This window comes from Calidris pugnax, unplaced genomic scaffold (genome assembly GCF_001431845.1).
Source record: "Calidris pugnax isolate Ruff unplaced genomic scaffold, ASM143184v1 scaffold38, whole genome shotgun sequence".
Lineage (NCBI taxonomy): Eukaryota > Metazoa > Chordata > Aves > Charadriiformes > Scolopacidae > Calidris > Calidris pugnax.
In genome coordinates, this window is record NW_015090995.1 from 9921052 (window position 1) to 9936305 (window position 15254).

Here is a 15254-nt window from a genome sequence, read left to right on the forward strand (position 1 = left end):
AGGTACCAGCTCAACTCTGCAGAAAAGCCATTGCTAATGCAGAAAAGGCACTCGATACATGCAGAAACATTCAATAAACATGTCATGTTTGGGGAAAACAAGTTTCAGCTGCGGTCCTACCACAGGATGCAGAGTCCCACGGTGACCCCGTGCGTGTGGTACAGCACGAGCCACCACTGCACGCTCTGCGCCGGCGGGTCCAGGGTACTGGTCACCAGCACTGGCCCTGCAGCTCTCTGAACGGGCCGTACTGATTTTCAGTGGCGCTGGGGTCGTCGCGGTTGGGCAGCGATGAAAGCAAGCTGCTGCTGTGCCAGGATTTGAAAACCAGCTGGGGACGGCCCAGCTTGACACCAGTCCTAGACAAACATGTAGCAGCACGTGCAAGGATATGACTAATGAAGGATGGAGAGTTATTCCATCACTGTAGGGTTATAGAACAGAACTTGATATCTTTTTAATGAGATTGCAAATTAGACTGCTAAAGGTAATAATGTTGTTGTAATTTACAGAGATATTTGATTCTTCAAAGCTATTGATTAAGGAATTAGAATTATATAAAATTAATGTAGTTCATACTGAGTGGATTTCAAGCCAGCAGATTTACAAGCCTCACACCACAGTTGCAAACAGGGGAGCAAGCGAGTTTGTGTCCGCCCAGCTCTGATGGGTCTCAAGTGTTGCTCTTTCAGGATTTAACATGTCTGGCAGTGGTTTTGGTGAGAAAATGGAAAATACATAGGTGACATTAACTCATGAGAAAGGTGAAGAATGAGCGAGCAAGTCACTGAGGCTTCATATTTAGGCTTTGTAGCTTGGCAGAAATAAACAGCATTTGCTTTTTAATAAGGTCAAACATCAAGCCCTACATCCTGGCAGCCAGGAGCCAGGCTGTGTTTGCAGGGCAGGGACTTCTGGCCAGACAAGCAGGGAGCCAGCGAACAACTGAGAGATTATGGTGAATTAAAGCTCCTCGTCCAGCACTGTAGCCTAAAGGTATAGGAATAATTTTGGTGGGATAAAGAGGGTAATTGCAGCACTGGGAAGGAGATGCTGCTGTTTCTGTGTTGGATGACACGTGAATATTCCTGAAACGTGTGTCCACTTCTCCTCTCTTAAGCAAACAGGTGCTGCTGTGGAAGGCCCGGAGAGGAGGTGGGAGAGCATCACGCGTTGCCCGGCAGGAGGGAAGGAGCTGAGCAGCCACCGTGGTGCCTGGCTGACCCTGGGGATGGCTGTGTGGGGTGCTCGGCACAGCTGAGATCCAGGCACCTGCCCCACCGTGATGGGAACCCTCATGCTGAAACCCTTGTGCCTTCCACAGGAGCTCCAAAGAGGTGTTTGGAAAAGCAGCTTTGGCAAATGCTGTCAGAGGCAGAAGATCCTGTGGCAGAAGGTGGGCAAATGCAGAGTGAAATGGGATGCCCCGGTGAGTGATTTGGCACCAGAGGGCTCACTGCGAGGGGTGACCCGGCTGGGGTGTGTTACAGCAGCTGATTGCAGAGTCCTTTCTGACCTTATAATCTATGAACTACGCCGCATATTTCAAATAATCCCTGGTGCTGGTGGATTAAGTGTGTGACAGCTCAGCCCAGATGAGCTTTGTCTCTCTGAAGCCCCACGTTGGAGCGGGTTGCTCACTCCCACTGCCAGGCTGTGGCTTTGTGTGCTCTGGACACACCGCTGAGTACAGAAAGCAGAGGGATGGAGGCGATACATTCTGCATTTCCCCTTTGCAGCTGCCTTTTGCTCCTCCAGGGTGAGAGCCAGCTGCAGCCTTCAAGCATTAGAAATACTTAAAAATCATCCCTTTTGCTCAGGGGAAAGGTGGCATAGCAAACAACTGCCACGTTCCCTGAGAGATCAATAACACCCTGCAGGAAGCTAAATCGTCCTTTATTAATCTGATGAATTAGCCTGATGCAGGGAGGAAGAGATCAACAGCATGGAAAATAAATGCATGCCCTGAAGCAAAGCTTGTCAACTATGGAAATAGAAGTGTCTTTCCTTTTACCCATAACAAATAATCTTGAAAGTTAGGCTGGAAGACCAAAGTGACTTCTGAGGTTTATCAGTGCTACGTGGATGGAGAAACTTGCCTCTCTCTTTGAAAAGCAATTACACAATCACGCAGAGACAAGCAGTTTCCCCGCTGTGCTGCTGGATTAGAAAGCTTGAATATCTTCCTCCTTATACTTTAAGAGGGCCTGATTCAGCAAAGTACTTATGTACATGTTTCAGCATCAGAGTCATTCAAGGGAGCTCAGCTTTAGCCTTGCAGAATCAGGATCCTGGAAAAAGGTGAAATGAAACGGCGTCAGATTTCCATCTTGTATTGAAGATGGTAAAAATGTGTTTTGTAATAAGGTACAAAATCACCCCTCTGAGCAGCTCCACTGCAAAGGCAGCCCTGGCCCTGGGTTTTTCCTTCCCTTCACAGGAACAAGCTGTACCCCACCAAGGACTGTTGTGGCTTTCTCTCTGAAAATGGTATGATTAAGCCACTCTTTATAAAATGCGGTCAGCTTTAGAAAGTCTCTGTATTGCCTTCAGTTGCATTGTTTGGACCAAATCAGGACTGGCTATTTTGGGATTTTTGAAGGGAAACCTTCAGTTTGCCAGTGTGCAGAGATGCCTGCTGTCACTCGTGTCCCAGTTTTCTTTTTCTTTTGGGACCATGGCACAGCATCACCTGACCATGCTCTGCCTGGGCCAGAGCAGCCCAAACCCGGCAGCTCTGCAGCAAGGAGCTGGTTCTTGCGGCTGAAGGAGAGTTTTGCTTCCTGCAGCTACAGCGACCCTGCAGCACGAGCAGGACCTTTTGCACCTTTGCTAATTTCCTAGTAAAATAAGTGTCAACTCTCACGCCAGAGCCAGGACGACTGAGATGTCAACTCTGACACCTTTTAGTGTTTTCATAAGTATAAGAATTTCAGTTTTTATTTAAAATGATGAAGTTGCTAGCTTAGAGTGTCAGAAAATACTTGAAGAAATTTTAAGTTAGATTTAGGATCTGGGGGCATGTCAGAATTTGGAAATGGTTGGACTTGCATTGATAGATATGACTTTAAAACTGCTGTTGTGACAGATTTTTTAAGGTGTGCTAAAGTTGTTCTGGAAGATCTTCAGGCAGAAAGAAGTGCATGGGTCTTGGTGTATTTTCCTAAGAGAGTTAAGGGCTACATTTTCCCCAGTGAACTCCAGAGCCTGAGTCAGACTGAAATATTGGGGTCTCTAATTCAGCTTTTCCAACTTATTTTTATTTTTTATTTGATAGAAGACACAAATACATAAATTGCCCCTTACAGTCATTGCATTTGTGCAAGCCACAAGGTATTACCAAACAGAAAGAGGGGAATTCTGCAGGTGCAAAACCCAATTCAAATGATGAACTACCTCCAGTATCAACGCTTTGCTCGTTTGCCATCCCTATAGACAAATACAATCTTTTTGAACCTTTAATCTACAGCACTGAATAAAGTTATGTAAATCTGGTGCAATGAGGAAGGCTTTTAAGCTGTGATAGGTATATCATGGTCCTCTCCCATCCTGTGAGATTGCTTTACAGCCAGGCCATAATCGCAATGACAGACATGCTTGATTGAGTTTTGTCTCTCTGTTAATCTATGGAGTCATTTGCAGGTGAAAATGAAGAGCTGTGTGTATCTGTGAAACTGGAGATACACTGAAAAATTATCCTTTTAATACTGAGTGTGGAGATTCCCCTGTATTATTATAGGAGTGCATTTTAGGATTAGAGTCTTTGGAAACTTCTTATTATAACTGTGATTTATTTTTTAGTGGTTTTTCCCCATAAAGTAATATTAGAGATTAAGGACCATATATTTCAGGTGATAGTGAAAAACTGAAGATTAAGGCAAGGTACTGAGAATGTGAGTGCATGAGAGATGGTAAAGATGACTCATTTCTCTAATGCAGGGGATGAAAGCTTAACTGAAAGGGTGAACAGATGAGAGGCAGAGCACAAGTGGTGTTTTATTGTCAGATCCTGAAAAATGTCATTTCAGACTCTCAGGGGAATTCTGCCTGGGCTCTCCCATTATGAGTGCAATTTGTTGTATGTGAAAGAAACCAATGACTAGCGGACGGGGTGGCCTTTCACAGCGGGACGAGGAGGAGAGCAGCACTTTCCAGGCAGGGTCTGACTCGCAATAGCACGTACCAAAGGAGCCAGGAAGGCTGACCGTGTCCTGTGCTGGTGAGGATGAGCCAAGGGGAGGTTGACATAACGGGGAAGGTTATCTTCACTCTACAATAGTGGAAGGGCTTGGTGGGACTCACCAGGTCCTGGAGTGACATGTGAGGTTAAATCCACCCCTTGGAGCACTGGAAGGGCTTTTGTCCCCTTGGTTTTACATAACGGGATGTCTGCATGTTGCTGCTGGAACTTTGTGTAGCTGCAGCCATCCTGTGCAGCCCTGGAGGGTTCTTGTTGCCTCTGTGTGTTGCCCTTATCTACAAGACTCATCTCAGATATCAAGATGATTAAGCACACGCATTTGTAAAATGTGCCCCAGCACCTCTTATTATTGATGACAACGATGACTGCGAGCAATGAGTCAAAGCGAAAAATCAAAATACAAGGTGGGGCAGTGGTGAGACAGCAACTCCCCAGTCGCCGAGTCCTCTGCTGTGGTTCTTGTTGCCAGGGCTGCTTCCCTCCCAAAAGGAGGGATCCTGCCAGCAACCAGGTAGCTCTGGTTGCAGATGGGGCAAGGGGGTTGTGGGTGCTCCTTGTCTAATTGCGACCATATGAGTTGGCCCTCTCAGCTGAGAAGGGGTGTCCCCCCGCCTCATGTGGTATGGAGCAGTGCCAGAAGCAGATGTCAAGAGGTCGAGGTGGGGAAGAGGTTGCTGGAGGTGGCTCTGCCCTCCTTGGGTGGACCGAGTCCAATTTTCCCCTCTCGCTTTGAGAAGGAAGAGGAAGAGAAGACAAAACGAAACAAAGAACAGCTTGACATATTGACTCATTTTTATGCTCAAAGTCCACGTCCTCAGGCTCCCGCTAGCTCCCCTCATCTGCGCCCAATTACACGCCCAGTGAGATGGGGACTAATGGAAGGTCTGATCATATTTCTGTGAAAATCAATGGCAAGCCTTCACTGATGCAGGACAAAGCTTCTATGAGGAAAAAGCTTCTTGTGAATTAACAAAGTTGGTGGGAGAAAAAAAAAGTCCTCTTAAAAATTCTTTGCGGTAATCAGTTTTTAAATTTAGCCATCCAGACTTTTGATCCCATCTAAGTGGAAAATTGTAACCTTTGCTTAAGAGCGCAATCCTGTTCAGTGGGAGGTGGCAGGGTGCTCCAGATCTCGTGGGCTTGAACCCAGAGGCAGGTTTGTTTTTAGGTCTCATGTTGACTAAGTTCTCCTCTTTCATTTAGAGAAGGTGGTGTTACTGTAAGGGAGGATATTCAGATGATCGTTGCCTTGGGCCCTTCAGAAAAATTGCCACATTTTACATTAAGGGCAACCTTCCTCACATAGTACATCACTGCAATTAATTGTCTTGACACATGATTAGTACCTAGGGGCAAGGACGGATCGTTCTGTTGATTGGGCAGGGATGCGTTATTAATTGTATAAACTGGCTCTTAGTCAAAGGACACAAACCAGTCGCTGCGGTTATTGTCACTGTGGAACTGATATTTGAAAGAGCGCAGGAGATTTGTGGCGGGGCAATGCTCCTTTGCCATCGCAATATTATTAAAATTCTCTCGCTGCAACTCGTAGGAAATTAGTCTTTAAACCTGATCCCCCCTCCCGCAACACCAGGTCACTTGGTATTTCTGGTGCTGTGCTGCACCCTCCCATTCGCTCCTGTTTATTTTTCCTCTTTGCACAGAGATGGCACCTGGCAGACTGAACAGCGCGGGGAGCTTCTCCCTGGCTAGCGGGGAGCAGTTAAGATTTTTGTACTTAAAAAATGAACTGGCTGACCTTGAGTCATTCTGAAACGACGTGATGTCCCGTTCAGAGCTTTAGCTCCATTTTCTGCCAGAAGTCATTTTGAAAGGAAGTAAGTTCATGAAGGATGTTACAAGATTTAGCAGAGCAGAAGTAAAAAAAAAAAAAGCAAAAATACGGTTTATATCACGTCATTTATTCTATCTCATCCAATGTAGCTGTAACAATTTCATAGCTATTGTTACACTGTGCAGAATCTCTTAGTATTAATTACTATATAATATAATACAATTCAAGTTTTATGTCCTTCACTGAAATGAATCCTAAAGTATTTCACTGCTGATTACAGGCAGTGTACCAGTGCAGATGCTCTGGGGAGCACACCCAGCATACAGGAGGCAGCCACAGATGGGGAGGAATGATGGCACCTCAGAGGTGATCACAGCACCTGAGTTTGTACAGGGGAAGCTGCTAGTTGGAGGCCAAAGAAAAGTCAAAAGTCCCAAGTGGGAGGAATTTGTGAGTTGTGATACGTCATGAAGATGGGGCCAAATATCACGGGGTTTTTTTTCAGGTGGATGCTATTAGTTGTTCTGTGGAACACCTGCAGCATCTCTGCTGACCAGGAGGCATTTCCATGTACTGTGTTTTATTAATGGTCATTCTCTTTTTGTTTTCAGGCCTTGCAGGCTCTGGTGGGAGCAGTTGAAGCTTGCACGCTTTCAGTTACATCTTGGGTGAGCCGCTCACATGGTCATTTCTAAACCCACCTGACATCTCTTCAGCTGGTGGTGGTAGCAGGTCTCCAGCGGTGCCCACGGTGGGGAGGACACTGCTGCCCTTGCCATGGGGCACAGAGCCTCAGGACACCCATCCTGCCCCTGGTGCTGTGCTGGGATGGTTTGCCCGGCCGCCTAACATGTGGCTTCACGCTGTGATGCCAGAATCTCTCATCTTGACAGCATCACCCTCTGCTCTCATTACATTAGAACTAGAAATTGTACATACCAACTTTTCAGAGTGACACCTAAAGGGAAATGCGTGTTATGTTACACGCCTTTATTAAGTGCCTCAGGCTCCAGCAATCTTTTTTCCTGCCAGCATTGATTCATTAAGCAGCATACGGAAGTATAATAGTGGCTGGTATTAGGTTATAACCCCCTTGCTAACCAGACTCTAATTTTTCTTCTTCATTTTTATTTGCAGTGTTTTGCATTGTTGTAATGAAGAACAAATTGTACAGGAGAAAAAGCACCTACTGAATTTTAGACTTTCGGCTCGTGCATTTCTATGAAGCCTGTGTGTTTTTTGTATATTTGAAATTCAAAAACAAAGACTTCTTAATCTAAAAATTATCTTGAATTACTTGGGATGTGAAATTGAGAATAAAATCCTCAAGTTTAAGCACATTCAAGAGTAGCAGGCCATAGTATCTGATAACGTACAGAGATGTCCAGGGCCCTAGAAAAATTACGTAAAAGACTAGGCAGGAAAAATAGGAAGGTAAGCCAGATATAGAAAGAAAATGGCCAAAAAGAAGGCATGATAAGAAATATAGAACAATATACTCCCTTCTTACTTGAGAAAAACCCTGTTTCAAATGACAAGAGCCCACCCGGTTTTGGTTTAGCTGAAAGCACGGCTTGGTGCATTCGGAGGTAGTTCTGTGCGGTCTTCTGCAAAATGTGCTAGGAGGTTGTGGCACCCTGGTTTTCACAGGGCCCAAGCTCTGCAACCCCTGTCGTGTGGACATGCAGCTCTTTGTTATTTCAGTTGATCATCTTCGCAGTTGTGTCAAACCTCATTTTCCACAGAATTAAAAATAAACTAACGTAAACTGCAACATGTGAAGCACAAGGTGTGGGACCAGCTTCCTGGGGGCCGCTCAGAGCACGCGATGGGGAATGGACAGGTAATCACAGTGCACAGCCAAAATCCTGCCTGGCCCTGTAGTCAGCTGGGGTCTTATGTCTTGCTGGATTGTCCTCTCAGCCAGTTGCACAGAATTCCCTTGGTTTCTGGTTTCTGCTCTCCGTTACACCCGTGGTGACGGTGCGAGGGGAGAAGTGACCGAAAAGCTCACCCTACCAGGAGCCCCAGTGTGTCTCACCCCTGTAGAGCTCCCACGGCACGGACACTATCATTAAAGTCCTTTTTTTTTTTAAAGCCAGGGCATGGTAAGCTCTGCATAGGTGGTGTGTGGCACTGCTCCATGTGCAGGTTGTTGCTCAAGGCACGTAGTGTTGCCGTGGGGCTCGTGATGGCCCATGCAGGGGCAGCTCACAGGCAGTGGTGGCCCCTCTGCTGCCGGGGCTTGCAGGAGGGCTGTCTGCAGGCAACTGTCCTTGTGCTTTCTGCAGGTGTGTGCCACAGGGGTCAGAGCTGTAGGACAGCCCTGGTGTTTTAGGGGCAGGGACCTCAAAGGCTCAGGACTTGTTGGGGAGGGGGGGCAGAAACGGTGGAGAAAAGGAAGAGGATTGGGTTTCCCTGCCCGTATTAATTCTGATCTTTCTCTCCGCAGAAGACTTGTTTCTACAGCCATCGCAGACGACTTCTTCCTTCAGCTGAAGCCCCACCTCAGACCCTGTGGTGCCTCTTGATGCAGCGGTGAGCAGCTTGCCTCGCACAGCTCACAGCAGAGCCTCATGTGCAAAACCCAGCATCCCCAGTCCTGCCACTGGTGTGGGGCAGCCCAAGCTGGCTGTGGGTTCTCCTGTCCAGTCAAAAATGAGCCCCCTGCCCTGCTTCTACTCACATCCGGAATGTTAAAACATCCCCAAGTAGTAATGACTTCAGACCTGTTCCTGAAAAAAACCCTGAGAAGATTAAAACTGCAATAACAGTGATATATTCATCTGTAATAAAAGCCAAGTACCCTGTTAACCAAATACTTCATTTCTTAATTCAACTTAAACCCTGCTATGACAAATTTGCTCTTTTGAAGTGGAAAAAAAATTTTCAAATGATGATGCATATTTTAATTTCATTTTTAAAGGGTTATCTCAAGATACACTAATGACAAAGAGAAGATGTGTGTGTGGATGCTTGGGGCAAGACCAGGGCAGACACATTCTTCAATGTGAATTTATTACTGTTTTCACCTATTATGTTATCACCCGTCATGTATTTTATTATTGTTAATAGTTAATTTGCCTATTAATATTTATTATTGCGCTGGCCCTCAGAAGGATTCCGGGGCTCTGGAGATCAAAGGGAGCTGTTGAAGAACTCCTCACGCTCCAGCTACAACTCGAACGTTGCCGGCAGCGGAAGGATCTGGCTCCGTGATGGTGTCGCTCCACGTAGTCGGAGGTGAGCTTTGCGTCTGAATTTAAAACACCACTGAAAGTAAAATGGAAAGACAGCCCTGAGGACTGGCGGGTTTTCCCCATGTCAGAATTTCCTGTGGTGTCTCTGGTGCTCTGGGTTTGGATGACCTCTTCTTTTATTAATTTTTGTTGTAGGCAGTAATTTGTGAATAATTTCCTAGGTAAAACAAAGGTTGAACTTTTGAAGCAAATGTACACGACATGACCTTTATATCTCTTAGTCACTGTCAGGCTTCGTTGAGTGGTCTGCACCTTGACATTCAGTAAAGCAATAAAGAGATGAAATGTACTAATGTAACCTTTATAAAAATAGTTTAAATGATAGTTTAATTTTTTAATCTCCCACTATGGTGTTAAAACGAGCTCAGTAAAGTTTGGCAGTAAATTACATTCAAAGGAACTCAATTCGAATAACATTATGTTTATGATAGTCAGCAAATTATGTTCTGAACTTCTGCTTTAAAAAAACCAAACAAACACTATTAGGGTGTGGCTGTTGACCTTTGCAATTTTTGGGTAATAATTGGGAAACTATTCAGTTTTTGGAAGCTGCTCTGGAATCTTAGGTCCTTACTTCTTTCTATCCTGCCCAGGCAATCAGGAGGATGTTGTAGATAAACATCTCTCAGCAGCCAGAGCAGATGGGTCTTATGTATTTTAGCCACAGCGTTGTGTTTAATTTTACTTTTATAAAAGACCTGGACCAAAAAAAGAACGAAACTATTATTTGAGGGGAAGATGAAGAAATGTTTTTTCAAAAGAAGGGTTTAAGCAAGATTAGAAAGAATTTTGATAGCAAAAATAATTCTTTGGTCTTCATATAAAATGGCATGGTTTGCTGGGTGACAGTTACAGATCAGGCTGTAAAATCAGGCTGATTTTGTGACTCAGGAGTACCTGTTGCAAACTGAAAATGTGATAGCCTCACACATACAAATGCGTGTGGAAATGGGTGCTGTGTGGTGGTTCAAATCTGTATATGAGATACAAGTTATTTAGAAAGGTATATATAAGACTATGTGTTGTATCTTAAACTGAGGGATCTTAAACTATGTCACAAACAGATATTTCTCAGAATTGTTTAACCCGAAGTGCATTCCTTCCTTGGTTTGTGGTGATACAGCAGTCTTCATCCATTGAACTGGATGCAATTTTGATCCCAGTTTTGTCTAACTGGACAAAACATACTCAGGATGGTGAGGGACATGTGCCCAGCATTGGCTTGGTTGGCTGTTTTAATTCATGAGAGGTATCGATGTTCTAGTTGTTCTATTGTAAAATTAGATCCGTATCCCATAGAGCCAGCCTTTAATTGCCTGTAGTGCTTAGATAGAGCTTGGACAGGGACCATAAAAGTACTTTGATAAATAGGTAGGACTAGAGAAAACAGTGGTGCCTCAGTCCTATTCATCCTTTCCTGCATCTGTGCTTGCTCAGCCTGACTGCAGTATGTCACAGTGGAAGGGGACACGTTGCCTGTCGTGGGGGAAGTGCCAGGGAAGCTAAATACAGTGAGAAAATACAGTAATGCCACCATCTCAGCTAGACCAGGACCTATTACTGGAGGACTGGCTTTTTTTCTTATAGCTGCCTAGAGGTTTCTGTTTCTTTGAAGCTGAGGACAGCACAGTGAAGGTGTGGGAGGTAATGTTCAGTGAGGGGAAGAGAGACAGAGGAAAAGCAGAGTTTGTACTAACGGGGAAAATGAGCTGAAGGGAAGGAAACAAATCTTTCCTCTGGGTGGTAAAAAGGTGGATGCACGTTATATACTAGTGGGTGCTATTTTCTGGAGAAATGGTGATATCTACTAGCAGGTGATCTGGATTGCAGTACTAAAGGCTCATTGCATTGTTCTCGATGCTGCTCTAGGCTTAGGTAATTTCACATTTTCTCTGTAAAGAAATAATCTTCTGAATGAGTTTTACTGTATAATTTTCAGTGAATGTAATTTAAAAAGGCTTCAGTAAAACAGTTCTTTACCCCTTGAAGGAAACTGAGAAGTAAGAGGTCAAAAATTAGTGATCTAGTTTTGTGTTATTAGATTTTTGCCAATTAAGGCAGCAGTGAATATACTGCATTAATAGAGCACCAACTGTGTAGAACAAAGGTATTATGATACTTTTTTTAAATGGTAGTACTATAAATACTTTGTCCCTACATACCTTTGCCATTGGAAGTGAAGAATGACATTTAAACACATGTAAAGAAAGCACATAGTCTTATCTCCATAAAAATTACTTTCACCTTGTGACTAATTAGGAACATGAGTACTTTTTAAAGCATCAGTCCTTTCTTCTTGAAGATTAAGGCAGAAAAATGTGTTACAGACGCTGAATCAGAAGGGGTTTCAAGCCTATGACTGTATTGTTACTACTTTGACCTTAGTCACACTGGGGCCATTTATACACTCTCACAAAAGAAAGACACGACTCATTAAAGGGGACACAACTGCTAAGAAAGGAGTGGGCTAAAAATGTGATATTCTGCCAAATTATCTGACTTCAAAAGCCCTGAAGTTGGTTCCTTGAAGAGGAACATTTCTTCTTATAGGAACTTGTAGTCTGGACATAGCTCAGTCAAGGGAAAAGCACATGTTTTGTTGGTTTTTCTTTTCTTTTTCGGTGACTGTCCCCTTTTTCTGTTAAATGAAACGTGCTATCTAGAATTATCTCATTTCTTGTCTACTTTTATTTGCTTTTCCCTTTTTTCACTCAGTAATTTCTTAGTTGTTTTTCAGTTAAAATATATACATGCTGTCATAAAGAAGTTAGGTTTACATCTCTGAAATACTTGTAGAAACTGAGGAAATTTTGGAAAAGTTATAAAAAACCAATTATGATGCCCTAAAATTCTGCCAGTATTATTCTACTGTCTATTAGAATTGATGGGTGAAAATATTGCAGGAAGAACAGAAAAAGAAAGTGTTTAAACAACACAAAAAGCCAGGTATTTGATGAAATATTCATGTAAAAACCAATTAAATGAAAATAAAATTAGAATTATATTTTGCTTTGAAATTTGCACTACAGTGTCTTGGTGAGGGAAAGCCCCCTCATATTTGATGAAGAGGTCTCTGAGGTAGAAAACAAAATTCAGGCAGGAGAGTTCTGCCTGTTTAAGCTGTCAAACAAGAGCAGGGAATTGAAGTCAAACTCCTACATTTAGCAACAAAAGAATAACATGTCAGCTACGGGCCGAGTGGCAAAGGGCTGGCACCGTTTCCTCACCAGGCACCAGTGTGGTCCCTGACTGTCCCCTTGCCACTGCACTGCTCTTCCCCAGCGGGCTGGGGTCTCTCTGGAGGTCTGGGGTCTCGGTCACTGCAGCCTGGTGCCTGCCAGTGTTCCTGAGAGCATTCCTCTGTAAGCAAAGCCCTAATGTGCTTTTTGGACAGCTCGGAGCGTGCTTATGAATAGTTCATAGTAAAAGCTTCTGCAGAGAATACAAAAAGCAATTAAATCTTAATGGCCCGATGTTTACATTTTTTGAACTGCAGGTTGGAAAGCCTGAGTGCAAATTGTTCAGACACAGCTAACATTTTTGCTGTACGGGGATTTGTGATAAGCACTGGGAAAAAAAATGTGTCTAACTGATCTAGTCTCTCATTTTTTTCACACGCATTTTCCTTATACCACTAGAAGTGAAGGTTTTCAGTTGTATTTTAGAGGACAGTTCCTTCAGAAAAAAGACTTTTAGTACTTGCAGATGTGAGGTCCCAGGGACAGAGGAGCCTGATCTCACCCAGGCAAGGAAGTCAGGATGAGGACGCTGTCCCCAAACACCATCAGGATGCTTAGACACCATCTCCATGGGAGCCACAATGACTACATACAAATAAAAAAAGACTCCAGTGTGAAGTATTTTATAATTGGTCTTTAGGAGCCAGTCCCACAGGGGCAGCAGCCTTGTGGAGGGCTCTTTACCATGGTCGGGACTTGGGACTCACTTCCCGTAGACCTGGTAGCATCCTTTCATGGGTATGTTATACCAAGTCAAGCAGCATGTTTTCATCTCCAAATAAAACTTCCCCTTTGACAAGAGGGAGAATGACATCCTTGGTGCTTTAAACCTCTTTCTGCTCCCCACTGGCCATTGCCACCTCAGCTTGGGCGTAACCCAAGAGACCCTTTGAGGGAGGCAAAGGCAAAGGCTTTCCTTTCAGCCTTTGCGTCTTGGTGGCTGGGGCAGTTTTATTTATCTTAAAATAGAGTAGCAAGCCACCGTGTGCAGTCTTCCTCATCTTGTCCTTTGGCTCACCTTGACCCTGACATGGAGGGTTCAGCCATGCTTGAGACACGGCTTCCCAACCAACAGGGCTGCCAAGCGTGCCAGCCAAGGGGAAATGGTTCTCTGCAGGCACTTGCGTGAGAGTGCTGGCTCTCAGAGGGTACCCATATGGTATGGGTTGAAAGCGGTGATCTAGAGTTATGTGGATCCTCTGCATCACCCAGACTTCATCTGCTTAGCTTCTAACCTTTGGAAAACCCACATCTGCCTTAGGGAATGGCCTTAAATGCACAGAGCCGTGACAGTGATATGAGGAGTAAGAGCCTCTCTTGGCATGTAAATGTTGTTGTCTTGGCCAGCTCAATTTCATTTGCTCTATTCTCTCTCCCACTGTATTTGATTTAATCTGCAATCAATAGTGAAATGAAAAGGACGTGGGTTTAGTCCACCCACAGACTTTCACTGTGCTGCTTGGAGATGCCAGATCTGCAGAGATCTGCTAATCTGTGCTGCGAACTGTGCAGCGCTGGAAGGGACTAACCAGAAGGCGAACGCTGGGTAGTCTTTGCCTGAAGATTGCTGCTCTCCCAAAACACACGCTTCCTGTTGTCTGCCGAGAGAAGTTTCACCTGCTCTCGCTCTCACTGCAAGCAGGACAGCTCTGCTATTGATTTCACTCAGAAAAGGATTAGCGCTACTTATCATCTTACATCAGCGTAGCTTATGATCCGAGGGTACAGACAGGCATTGAGTCTGATACAAGTTTTTTTTCCTGGGCTGGAGCAAAGAAACTCTATTGCAGTCCTTCAGCAGTGGGAAAAGACAAAGCTTAATGAGGGCATTTTTCAGCATCTGTCAGGAAAAAAGTAGAAATTTAATATGCACTGGTATTTTAAAGTATAAGCATCACATATGTGTGTGTATGTGTGTATATACACACATCCTTCAGTTCTGGGGTTTTTTGAGGACAGAAATGTAAATCTTCTCTGTTGCTTAAGTCTCTGATGTAGGGCAGAAAAGCAATCTGTGCCCAAAATACTAAGGCAAAACTTTCAAAGAACAATTAGTATAACTAAAATAAGTTCTTTTTTCCTTATTGAGATTGTGTCTGTTTTGCTGACAGCCTGGCTTATGATATGAGCATGCAGTGAAGTTCACTGCCAGTGTGCTCTCTACACAAAACATTCAGAGTGGAAGTGTGTGTGGGTATTTATCTCTCTGTACTGAGAGTAATGTAACATCACAACAATAGATTTTGAATGATTCATGAAGTGAAAAATCTCTCCTTAGTGCAAAGAAAGAATACATACCAGGCTGTACTGAACTATTTGCTCTAATATTTAGTTTAAACCCGATTAATAAACCACATAAAATTTTAAAAGAAAATATCTATCAGGGTATTTTCCCTTTGTGCTGTTACAGGCAGACTTCTGATTGGAATCTCAAAATATTGGAAACTCAAGCTGGAAGCAGGGATGTGCACACAGGGCATTTTTATTTTACCATGAGCAATGTTTGGTTTTGGGTGAAGCAGTTTGTGTATCAATTTGTACCACAAATTGATAGTATAGGATGATGAGATGAGCGTAATCATAAAAAAATCCTGGATTATACAATAAACTGGTCCCGTTGGGATCAAATGGTACATACTGAATTCTGTACTTATGAAACTTGAGAGTAGTATAGTTTCCCTCATCTTACAGTCGTGTACTGGGAAGGAGAGACTTTGTTATAGACCAGAGGTTCATAACAGGAAAGCAATTGAGTATGT

At 43.9% G+C, this 15254-nt stretch overlaps 1 long non-coding RNA gene across 1 annotated transcript; it reads left to right on the forward strand.

Moving 5' to 3' along the window:
- The first annotated feature begins 586 nt into the window (after positions 1-586).
- On the forward strand, positions 587-8535 carry LOC106895557. Its single transcript, XR_001413443.1, has 5 exons — positions 587-996; positions 1121-1396; positions 6608-6664; positions 7742-7839; positions 8449-8535. It is a non-coding gene; the product is annotated as an uncharacterized LOC106895557 (long non-coding RNA).
- The last annotated feature ends 6719 nt before the right edge of the window (positions 8536-15254 follow it).